Here is a 13,403-nt window from a genome sequence, read left to right on the forward strand (position 1 = left end):
TTTTTTTTTGGTGGGGGGGACATGGGGACTAGACACAAGGGTTGTGCCACTGAGCCACATCCCCAGTTCCCCCTACTGTTTTTTTAGACAGGGTTTTGCTAAATTGTTGAGGCTGTCCTGAATTTGTGATCCTCCTGCCTCAGCCTCCTGATAGCTGGAATTATAGATATGTACCACTATGCCTGGCTGCGCACCCTTATGTTTTTTTTCAGAATTGTTTTGCCTATTCAGGATCCCTTGCCTTTCCACATGAGTTTTAGGATCAGTTTATGGATTTCTGTAGAAAAGGTAGCTGGAATTAATAAATCTTTAATTCCTATCAAACTCCCTTCTAAAATATCCTCCAAGAGGACTGGCACCTTGTCCAACTTGGTCATGTTGTATCTCCAACACCCAGCACACGCCTGGCTTAGAGTAAGCTCAGTGTTTGGTGAATGAATCATCATCATCATCATCATCAACAACAACAACAACAAAACCCTACAATTTAAAGAGCAGCAGTAAAATGTACCCAACCTAAGATGGGTGCAGTGGCCCACATCTGTAATCCCAGTGACTCATGAGGCTGAAGGAAAAATTCCAGGCTAGCCTCAGCAACTTAAGTGAGACCCTGTCTCAAAATACATACATACATACATACATACACACATACATACATACATATATAAAAAGGTCTGGGAATGTAGCTCTGGTACACAGCCCCTGAGTTCAATCCCCAGTACAAAAAAAAAAAAAAAAATCCTCAAGCCATGAAATGGAATATTGTTATGCTTTAAAAGCAACTTTGTGTATGTAGCTCCAAATAATACTTTAGCTAGTTTTGCCTATTTAAAATTTTTAGTGCAGGCATGGTAGCACATGCCTATAATCCTAGAAAGTTGGGAGCATGAAAGTAGAGGATTGCAAATAGGAGGCCAGACTCAACAATTTAGAGAGGTCCTAAGAAACTTAACAAGACCCTGTCTCAAAACAAAAATAAAAATGAAAAATAAATATTTTATAAGTGAAACAATGGTTGCATGCTCTTTTGTAATTGTTTTATTTCAAAAAAATGTTTCAAGATTCATTCATGCTAATACATGTAGTTGTTGATCTTAATTTTCACTGCTTGGCATTCTATTGAATAAATACATAGCACCCTATTTATCCATATTTTTTTCCCCTAGGCTTTTTTCTTTTTTGGCACTGTGAATTTAACCCAGGAGTGCTTAACCACTGACACACATCTCCAGTCCTTTTTACTTTTTATTTTGAGATAGATTCTCACCAAGTTGCTTGGGCCCTCAATAAATTGCTGAGATTGGCCTCAAACTTCTGATCCTCCTGCCTCAGCCTCCCAAATTGCTGGGATTACAGGTGTGTGCTACTGTGTCCTAGCCTGCTAGGCCTAGGCCTTTGCTATAATAAACCAACTTAAGGTTTTTTTGGTGCTGGAGATTGAACTCAGGGTTTCATGAATGCTAGGCAAGGAAAGCACTGAGCTATATCCCTAGCCTTACTAGTCTTTGTTTAATTGAAAATGTCTTTATTTTGCTTGTACTCTTTTTTTTTTTTTTTTTTTTTTTTGAGGGGGGTGTTTACAGGAGATTGAACTCAGGGGCACTCAACCACTGAGCCACATCCCCAGCCCTATTTTGTATTTTATTTAGAGACAGGGTCTTACGTAGTTGCTTAGTGCCTCACTGTTGCTGAGGCTGGCTTTGATCCAGCGATCCTCCTGCCTCAGCATCCCAAGCCACTGGGATTACAGGTATGCACAAATGTGCCCAGCTTGTCTGCACTCTTTTTTTGTAATCTATATTTTTTTAGTTGTGCTTGGACACAATACCTTTATTTAATTTATTTATTTTTATGTGGTGCTGAGGATCAAACCCATCGCCTCGCATGTGCTAGGCGAGTGCTCTACCGCTGAGCCACAACCGCAGCCCTTAAAATATTTTTTTTAGTTGTTGATGGACCTTTATTTTATTTATATGTTGTGCTGAGTATTGAACCCAGGGCCTCACACATGCCAGGCAAGTGCTTTACCACTGAGCCACAACCCCAGCCCCTTGCCTTGCGCTCTTTTTTTTTTTAGTTGTTGATAGACCTTTATTTATTTATACACGGTGCTGAAAATCAAATCATACATGCCAGGTGAATGCTCTACTGCTAAGCCACAACCTTAGCCCCCATCCCCATACCTTTTTATTTTGAAATAGGGTTTTGTTAAGTTGCTGACAGTTTCACTAAATTAATGATGTTGAACTTGAATCTGTGATCCTCCTTACTCAGTCTCTGGAGTTGCTGGGATTACAGGCCCATGTCACTGTACCCAGTTTAGCTTTATTTCTTGAGTATTTAGCTTTGATTTATAAGAAAGTTTTTGAGGGATGGGGATGTGGCTCAGTGGTAAAGTACTTGCCTGGCATGCATGAGGCCCTGGGTTCAAACTTCCCAGCACACACACACACACAAAAGTCAGCAGTTCTATGTATCCGTAACAGGAGAATTTGAGGTCATCTATCTGCCAACTTGGCAAACTTGAAGTCTATTATTTTTTTCATTAAAAAATTTCTAACTGTGGCACAATATGCATACTATAAAAATGTTAACTTTTAATAGGATGGGTAAAGTTGAAAACTGAGAGCCCATGTTTGTTGCAGCATTAGGAAAGACTTCTTATCTGGCTAATAAGAAGCAAAGGATTTCTAAGGAATGAAAGAGGTAGAAAGTGAATGACATATATAGTAAATAGTTGTTTTGGTTGGATGATAGTTCATGGCACATGGAGTAATGTGAGTAGTATGTTAGGGACAGATTGTGGAGGGTCTTAGATTTCAGCTTAAGGGAATTTGGATTTTGAGAGCCTTTGAGGGTTTTCTGAACTCAACTCATTTTGTTATTTGGTTTTGTTTTTGTTATTTTCTCTCATATTTTAATATTTATCCCATATTATGATAGTTGTACATAATGGTGGGATTCATTTGCACATGCCCACAATACAACCATGTGATTTGGTCAGTATCATTCCCCAATATTTCCTTTTCTCCCCTCTCCTTCCTGAACTTAACTCATTTTGAAAGTTGGTCTTGGCAGCAATATGTAGAATGGATTAGAAGGTGGTGAGATTAATGACATAGAGACCAATTAGGAAAATACTGCCTAAAAGAAGCTTCAAAAGTACAATAGGGATAAGGTCTAACAGACTCAGAGCTGTTGACATGACCAAAGTATAACTATAGTTGTTAACCAAACTGGGTCTGAGAGAAGATGCCATTACAGACCTATGACAGCATTCTCTAGGGTTAAGTTGCTTTCTCTAGGGCTAAGTTACTTCCCAATGGAATAGCATTATGAACTCTTAGAGATTTGCTGATGTCCCCTAATGAAGTCACATGCTATTTGTAAAATGCCTGCTAATTAGCTTGTTGAGCCAGCTAGGGTTCTCTGATCTGAACCTAGACTTGAAAAGCATGCCCTGGGACAGTTTGAAAAACAGTATTAAATAGAGAAAGTAGCATAAAACAGACAGATAACAATTGGACAGAGCATAAGCAACTATTCTTAGTATCAGTCGAAAGAATTTAAGTGCTCTCCTGTTCTTTGCTTTTACAATATTTAACAATATCTTCTAAAATCATTGCACTCCAGCCAGGTGTGGTGATGCACACCTATCATCCTAGAGACTCAGGAGGCAGAGACAGGAAGATCACAAGTTCAAGGCTAGCCTCAGCAATTTAGCAAGGCACTAAGCAACCTAGTGAGATCCTGTCTCAAAATCAAAATAAAAAAGGTCTGAGGATGCAAGTCAGTGTTAAAAGCCCCTGGGTTCAATTCCCAGTACTGCCAAAAGATAAAACAAACAAACAAACAGGGCTGGAGATGTAGCTCAGTGGTAGAGTGTCCTTGAACTCAACCCCTAGTGCTCCAATAAAAAGGTAAAATAAAATAAAATCATTACTTTGGACCTTCAATCTTCTAATTTTTTAGCAGGACAGTTTAATCAACAGTTTGTACTAGGTTGTACATTCAATTTATGTAGTAGCAACCCATGTGCATTTATTTTCACATTATTCTGTATGTTCTAATGTTCTTTTTAATTTTTTTCCCTCCCTCTCTCTCTTGTAGTGGGGACTAAACCTGGGGGCACTTTACCATTGAGCTATATCCTTAGCCCTCTTTATTTTGAGACAGGGTCTCACTAAGTTGTGGAGGCTGGTCTCAAATTTGCGACCCTGCCTCAGCCTCCAGAGTTGCTGGAATTATAGGTATGTGTCACTGCACCTGGCTCTTAAATTATTTTCATACATAGCCTGCTTGTTAGCCCTTCTTTCCCAAATTGTTTTGGGTTATATTATAACTAGTTTGTTTGTTTCTTTCTTTCTGTACTAGGGATTGAATTTGGGAGGACTTTACCACTGCATTATATCCCCAAGCCCTTTTTATTTATTTATTTTTATTTTTTGATACTGAGAATTGAACCCAGGGGCATTAACCAATGAGCCACATCTCCAGCCCTTTTTAATATTTTATTTTGCAACAAGATCTCGCTGAGTTGCTTAGGCCTCCTGAAGTTGCTGAGTCTGACTTTAAACTCACCATCCTCCTGTCTCAGCCTCCAGAGCCGCTGGGATTACAGGTGTGTGCCACAATTGCCATATTATTTTTTATTCTGAGGTTGACCTGAAATTTGTGATCCTCCTGCCTCAGTCTCCTGAATCACTGGGATTACAGGTGCATACCACCGTGCCTGGCATGAAGCTAAGAAGTTAACTGGAGAACTCAAATTATTTGATTCTGAGAATTGATGTTCATCAAGAAATGGGTCTAGACTAAAGGAATTGTTTTATACATATTTTATATATGTAGATGTTGAATGGTATTTTGGAATCACATTTCCTACAGGACTAAAATGCACTAGGACACACCTGCTCTTCTTTTACCACTTTCCTTCCCTCTATTCACAATTATTGAATGCATATCATGGACCAAACATCATGGTATATGCTGAGAGTTTCAGTGGTTTACTCTTCCATCTTAAAATAATTTGGCAATTGATGAAAAATTTTCAAGTTTGTTATTTAAAAAATGGCCAGTTCTTGGATTTTGATGACATGGTATTATGCAAGACTTGTAGTGTTATTATTATCCTGAGTCCATACTGAAGAATATAGAAAATGACAACCCCCCCAGACAGGGAAATGACAACCCCCTAAAATTGTCTGAACCGGAGGAAGAGGGAGGAGGAAGGCAATCATTAATCCTTTCCCAGTAACAATGGGCTCCAAGGGGAAAAAGCAAACTCTCATCCCTTCCTGGGTTCATCCCCAGCATCTCCACCAAAAGTGAGCATTCAACCCTTCCCAGCCACGGTGGTCCTGAAGGGAGGAGGCAGATACTGAAATGCTGGGCCCTGGGCCTTTACTCTTTCCCATTGTCAACGAGGTCCGGAAGGAGAAAAGCAAATAGTGACGCTCTGGGAAACAACGAATCCCAGGGAAAGAGGATAAGCAGTGAACACCAAGTTCTGAGCTCAGGGACAATAAGTTCTGGGCTTTTTATAACTCCTTTCCTGACTGTCCAAACTAACACATCCTGCTTCAGTCTTCAGTAATTAAACCATCCTCTTTTTAAACTATAAAACTCAAACCCATCTGTAACCAGTGGCCATTTTTCTACTCAGAAAGTGACCCCTTCCAGTGCCTGATTGATTGACTCCACTGTAGAATAAAGGAAAGCTTGCTGATTCCTTTGAGGTCTGTTTCTGACATGTTTTTTTTTGTATTTTCATAATGGTGACAAAACCATGTTGGTTATTTTTGCTTACACATACTTCTCAGTGTCACTAGATTTTAAAAAAGCCTTTGTCTTTGGTAGTGATTGGCATTTTACAGCTTTAAGCAAATTGTACTTGGAATAGGACTGCTTTTTTAAAAATTAAATTTATTTTAGCAGAGTGCAGTAGCATACTACTTGGGGAGTACCTGTAGTCCCAGCTACTCAGGAGTCTGAGGCAGGAGGACTGCTTCAGCCCAGGAGATCCAGGCCAGCCTGGGAAACATAGCGAGACCCTGTCTCAAAACATTTTTTTAAAATTATGGTACACACTTGTAATCCCAGTGACTTGGGAGGGTGATGCAGGCCAGCTTCAGCAAGTGAGACCCTTTCTCAAAATAAAAATAAAAAGGGCTGGGGATATAGCTTAGAGGTAAAGTGCTCCTGAGTTCAACCTCTAGTACACAAAAACAAACAATAATTTAAGTTAGTAAATAAAAGACATAAAAATGTATAGATTAAGGGGGTAATGTGATGTTTCAATTGGAATAGGAATTCCTAACCAGTAATTGAGTCATAAATGTAAATGTATGGGGGCTGGGATTGTGGCTCAGCGGTAGAGTGCTCGCCTAGCACAGGCGGGACCCAGGTTCCATCCTCAGCACCATATAAAAATAAAGACATTGTGCTGTGTCCATCTACACCAGAAATAAATATTTTTTTTTAAAGTAAATGTATGGTCTTAGAGGAGTAGAGACAGTCCTCTGTGAATTTGTAGATACTTGATGTATGCATTTATTTTTCTGAGAGTTTTAGATGCTCAAAGGAGTCTATAATCCAAAAAAGGCTGAGTGACTCTATCTGCTTTGCTTAATAAAGTTCTCAGAATAGTGCCTTTGCTATCTAGACTGGTAGTTAAGTGCTCCGGAATTAGAATTTCCCTCTCTGTGTCTGAATTCTGACTCTTCTAGTTAATTGCTGTGTGACCTTAAACAAGTCACTTAACCTTTTGTGCCTCAGCTTTCTCATCTGTAAAATGGGGATAACAATAGTATTTATTATGCCATGGGGTTATGATTATATGAGTTAATTATAAATAACTAGAAAATGGTCAACACATAGTAAATGTTCTCCATGTTAGCTATTGTATGATAATTATTACACAGATGTGGCATTGATGATGATGTTTGAAAATCATGTGACTTATACCTTCTGAAGCCACTAAAGAGCAAATGAAAGGGCTGGGGATCTAGCTCAGTGGAAGAGTACTTGCCTAGTATGTGCAAGGTCCTGAGTTGGTCCCAAGTACTGCCAAAACAAGCAAACACCAAGAACAAAAACAGTGAATGTAAACAAATTCCCACCAACAATATTGACTAAGCAGCTGATCATTCTGGGTCAAGCTAATGTAGTTTTTCTTCTCATTCTACTTTAGCCACATTCAAGTTGAATCACAGTGGCCACAGCAGTTTTTTTTTTTTTTAATTGTAATTAATGAATTTTGGTACTGGGAGTTGGACCCAGAGTGCTCTACCACTGAGCTACATCCTCAAACCTTTTTATTTTTTATTTTGAGACAGAGTCTCACCAAGTTGTCCAGGCTGGACTGAAACTTGAGATCCTCTTTCTTCAGCCTCCTGAGTTGCTGGGATTGTAGGCATGCTGCATTGCACATGTCTGAAAGACATTTTAAGTCTCTATCTCTACCCACTAGCCTCCAATGCTGAAAAGATTAGTAGAATTAGATCAGATTAGAATTTATTCCAAAAGTCTTTAACTTTTTCTAGCTTTTAAAGTTTTTTTTTTTAGATAACTGAATTTCTGGGTCAGCTGATCACCTTTGATTGGTCAGTTTTACCTACCCTCAAACGCTAGAAAGTGACTTATTTTTTTCCCATGCATTATTTTTGGTGTCTCTACTTTTTTTCTTTTTCCATTCTTGGCCAGAATAGCTGCCAGTTCAGGCTGGCACGGTGGAGGATGCCTGTAATCCCAGCAACTAGCAAGACTGACATAGGAGGATTGCAAATTTGAGGCTAGTCTCAGCAATTTAGCAAAACCCTGTCTCAAAAGAAAAAATAAAAAGGGCTATGGACATAGCTTAGAGGTTGAGCACCCCTGGGTTCAATCCTCAGTACTGAAAAACCAAACCAAACCAAACCAACTAACTAAATGCCAGTTCCTACAGCTACTGACCTCAGGAATTTGCCTCTTATAATGACTTCTCTTAGATTCTCTCTCTTTCTCTGAAAAAAAAGTCCATTCAGGGACTCCCTGATACCAAAATGCTTTATTGGGCTGGGTTGTAGCTCAGCATTGGTTGTAGCTTAGCATTGCCTAGCATGTCCCAATCCCTGGGTTCTTTTCCCATCATGGCAAAACAAACAAAACACAAAACAATAAAACAAAAGTGCTTTGTGGAAATATTACATACAATGATTTTTTTCAGATGCTGCCTCTCAGACTAAAAATCTAATAGATCTATGGGTAATTCCCTAGAATATTTTCAGTAGTGGAAGTTTAAATTCTAAGGTCTCACCCCCATTTCAATTTAATGGCCTATGGGGAGGACCCAGTGTAAAAGCAAAACAAGGACCTCTCATTCAAAAGACAACAACAATTTCAACACAGTGAGAACAAAGATCAAACCAAGCATGTGTTTTTTGATTATAGGGCCTCAACTAACTGCAAGGTCATCAGCTCAAGAAGCCAGCCCTCATAAATGAAGCCCATGAATCATAGTCTCTGGAATCTGACTGGTAGAAATCTGATTTCTGGGACCTATTGGAGAATCAGAATCTCTGGGATAGTCTCTGGGAATTGATACTCTTCACAAGCTCTCCAGACCTTGATTTTGTACACAAAAGATTGAGAACCTCGCACCTATTTTCTTTATGTGGTAGACAAGAAGAAAAGTTTTAGAATTTCTACTTTTTAGAAGTGTTTGACTTGATTGGCCAGTGCAGCTGATGATATCTATGGTGCAGCACCATCACCATTTCTTTTTGCACAGAATACAGTGGCAGGGCAAGTTTCCTTCTTTCTTGCCAGTGGGAGAATTCTCCAGAATGAATACCAGACCACCATATGGATTATCATCTGACCACATACACTGTTGTCAGTGCAAATGCATTCACTATAGATCTGAAAATTTTGCTTGTAAGAAGGAAAATACAGAGGCTGGGGATATGGGTCAGTGGTAGAGTGCTTGCCTAGAATGCACAGGGCCCTGGGGTTAATCCTCAGCATCAAAACAAAAACAAAAACAAAAAACAAACCAAAATAAAGAACAAGAAGTAATATGTCTCTTGCACAGACATTGTCCTTACATTGAGAGCTGGGTTTTTTTTTTTTTTTTTTTTTTAATTAAATTTTGGTGGTGCTGGGAGTGGAACTCAGGGCCTTGTACATGCTAGGCAATGCTCTACACTGAGCTACATCCCCAGCTTAAATATCAAGATTATAATAACAGAAAATCATATTTGTTTCTCCTGTTTGGTGGCCCTCCGGTGTAACAGAATCCCTTTGAAATTAAAAGCCCTAAAATGCTTGCTTCCCAACATCCTGATAACTTTTATGCATACTGAGAGTGGAAACTGAGAAGCTACCAATTGGCCTGGGGAATGTCTCAAGGAAACTAAAACCCTGATATATTTCTGACTTGCACAGCCTAGCTAAATCTACATATGTATATTTCCTGTCTTTTGTCCTACTGTACTGCTTTCTTTATGTCTGGACCAAGAGGGAACCCAGAGACTCTCTACCACTGAGCTACATCCCCAGTCCTTTTATTTTTTATTTTGAGGCAGGGTTTCCCTAAGTTGCTGTGGCTGACCCTCGAACTTGTGATCCTCCTGCTTCAGCCCCCAGAGTTGGTGGATTACAGGCATTTGCCACGGTGTCCTGTAGAAGTAAAAGGATTTATTGAACCATTACAGATGCTAGCTAGAAAAAGTACCAGGTCCTGGAACAGGTTTCCACAAACTACCAGAAATAGGACTAGGTAGCATTTAGAAAAATGTCCCAAGTACTTTTTTTTTTCATACATGTAAATTTTTATTTGTCTGATATATATATTTATTTTACAATAGAATGCATTTTGACATATAGTACACAAATGGAGCACAACCAAGTACTTTTTTGGTTCTCTCACATTCTTTCTATTTCCTTTTTTCTCCCTTTTCCCTGTTCTAGGCTAGCGTTATGCATGTCCTTGGTACCCAGACATAGCTAAACTTGGCTGATGATACTCAAGGCATATGAAATCATTACTTATTCTTTTTGCAGTGCTGGAATTGGAACCCAGGACTTTGGGCATACTAGGCAAGTGCTTTACCACAATTATACCCAGCTCTGGCAATATGATATTACTAAACAAAGAGAATTTTCCAGTAGAAGTAAGGCTTTTGATAGTCTGAGCACTTTTTCAGTAGGGATTTAAAAATACATATAACTCAGCAATAAAAGAGAATAAAATCCTGGCATTTGCAGGTAAATGGATGGAGTTAGAGAAGATAATACTAAGTGAAGTAAGCCAATCCCAAAAAACCAAATGCTGAATGTTTTCTTTGATATAAAGAGGCTGACTCATAGTAGGGTAGGGAGGGGGAGCATGGGAGGAATAGAGGAACTTTAGAAAGGGCAGAGGGGTGGGAGGGGAAGGGAGGGGACAGGGTGTTATAAATGATGGTGGAATGTGATGGTCATTATTATCCAAAGTACATGTATGAAGACATGAATTGGTGTGAATATACTTTGTATACAACCAGAGATATGAAAAATTGTGCTCTATATGTGTAATAAGAATTGTAATGCATTCTGCTGTCCTAAAGAAATAAAAAAATAAAATACATATATATAATATTTAAAAATATATATATATACACATAGATATATATTTTAATATATTTGTTTTTAATCGTAGATGAACACAATAGCTTTATTTATTTATTTTTATGTGGTGCTGATGATCAAATCTAGTGCCCCAGATTTGTGAGGCAGGCACTTTACCACTAAGCTACAGCCCCAGTCTCTCTCTCTCTCTCTCTCTCTGTGTGTGTGTGTGTGTGTGTATATATATATATATATATATATATATATATATATATATATATATATTTTTTTTTTTTTTTTTTTTTTTTTTTTGCTAGAGTTCCCCCTTTTTTTTCTGTACCAGGAATTGAACCCAGGAGTGCTTAACCACTGAGCCACATCCCAGCCCCTTTTATTTTAAATTTTGAGACAGGGTCTCACTAGGTTGCTTACAGTCTCATTAAGTTGCTGAGACTGGCTTCAAACCTGTAATCCTCCTGCCTCAGCCTCCCTCACCACTGGGATTATAGGCCTATGGCACTGGACTCAGCTTGGAGTCCCCATTTTTAAATTCAGTTTTACTTTTGTTTCACACCTATATCAATAGGAAAGGAAAAGTAATCAGAGAAAAAAGTTATAAGAATGACCTCAACCCCCAGCCTACCCTCAGTTGACTAGTCAGTAACTGGAATTCATTTTCAGATTAGTTCTGTTTTCTCCACACCAAATGCCTGCCAGTTTGGGGGACTGACTTCTGCAAACTCTCTCTTCACCAAATTGTAAGGGCTCAGGAATTCATCCTGAGTAACTTGATAAAACAATTCTTATCAAATTACCCTAAGAACCTGGGGACCTTATGTTCTGAGTTTAGCTGTACGTCATAATCAAGATATTTCAAGGTTAATAAACCTTTTTATATCATGGTTTTTAAATTTAAGCACAATAAATGATATGCTCTTTTTCCTTGGCTCACAGTTATTTTGTGTGTGGGTGATTGTGTAGAGTCATTGTGTAAAACAGCTTTTATTAAAGAATAATTCAAGACAGCATCTGACAAATTTTTAATTAACAGGTACTTCCAAGTTACCAATGAATCAACTTTTTTCTTTATTGATTTGCACCTCTATTTTCTGTTTTGCAGGATATGTAGCTTCCTAACAACTTTTTTCTCTCCCTTTCTTACTCTCTAGATTTATATACACATACAAAACATACACGCATATTTGAAGTATTGGAGATCTAACCCAGTGGCACTTTACCACTGAACTACATTCCCAGCCCCCCACCTTTTTAAAAATATTTAAGACAAGGTCTCACTAAGTTGCCCATGTTGACCTTAAACTTGTGATCCTTCTGCTTCCTCCTGGAATTACAGTTGAATACCACCATGCCTGGCATTATTACTCTATTTTTAAATGAAAACTATTGCAATTCTATTTTCATTCTCATAGTAGATGAGAGATTAAATGAAAGCAACTCTTTACAACTTTTATATATCATGTAATACTGGAGTTCTTAAAACATTTTTTACTTGCGTTTTATTTTAGGAAAGATTTGTATCCAAGAATACATAAAGAACTCTTTTTCTTGGGGGGTTGGAAACAGGAAATTGAACTTGGGGACACTCAGCCACTGAGCCACATCCTCAGCCCTATTTTGTATTCTATTTATAGACAGGGTCTCACCGACTTGCTTAGCGCCCCACTTTTGCCGAGGCTAGCTTTGAACTTGTGATCCTTCTGCCTCAGCTTCCTGAGCTGCTGGGATTATAGGTGTGTGCCACTGTTGAGAGCCACAGCCAAAGGGGCCCCAGCAAACTTCCAGCTGCCGGCTGATGATTGGCTCACAGCGGCCCCAGCAACATCTAGCTGATTGGCTCCTCTGCGGTGATGCTCATTGGGCTGTTTCCCTGCCCTTTCAGACCACGGAGCTGCTCATTGGGGGACTTTTTTGGCTCCGCCCACGTGACCCAGCCAATCGGCCTCAAGAGCAGGAGGATTGGGGGAGGTGGAAAGAAGCTTGTGGGGGGAGAGACAGGCGTGTGGAAAGCCGGTGGTGGCAGTTGAGGCTCTGAGGGTTTTTCCTGAGAGGCTGTTTTGTTTGGTGTGTGTGGTTCTAAAAATAAAGTTAGTTTCTTTTGACAAGTGGCTCCTGATTGTGCCCAGCCAGACTGCGGCATGCCACCACACCCAGCCCATAAAAAACTCTTAAAAGTCAATAAGAAGAAGGGAAAAAACAAAAAATATTAAAAATAGGCAAACTATTTTAATGAACCCACTGTAAAAGAAAATGAAAAAATGGTCAATAAGCACAGGAGAAAGTGTCAACATTATTAGAAAAGGAGAAAGGCAAATTGAAACCACTGGTGAGATAACACTAACATATACATTAGAGTAGCTAACATAAAAAATCTGATAATACCAAGTGTTATCAAGGATGTGAACAACTGGAAATCTCATGAATTGTAGGTGACAGTGTGAATTGGTACAACCATGTTAGGAAGGAATTTACCAGCTTTTCATGGAGTTAAACATAAACTTATGACATGACTCAGCTATTCACCTCTAGACATTTACCTCAAAGAATTAAAAATTTCTGTTCTCTTAAAGATTTTTCATGCATGGTTATAGCAGCTTTATTCATAACAATCAAGAACTAGAAATTATATAAACATTCATTAATGTGTGAATGGATGGTCAGCCTTCCATCACTATAAAAAAAGTACCTAAGATAATTAACTTATAAAGATAAAAAGATTATTTTGGCTCATAGTTTTGGAGGTTCCAATTCATGATTGGTTGACCCTATTCTTTAGGTCTGCAGTGAGTCAGCAC

Source organism: Marmota flaviventris, chromosome 3 (assembly GCF_047511675.1).
Source record: "Marmota flaviventris isolate mMarFla1 chromosome 3, mMarFla1.hap1, whole genome shotgun sequence".
NCBI classification, from domain to species: domain Eukaryota; kingdom Metazoa; phylum Chordata; class Mammalia; order Rodentia; family Sciuridae; genus Marmota; species Marmota flaviventris.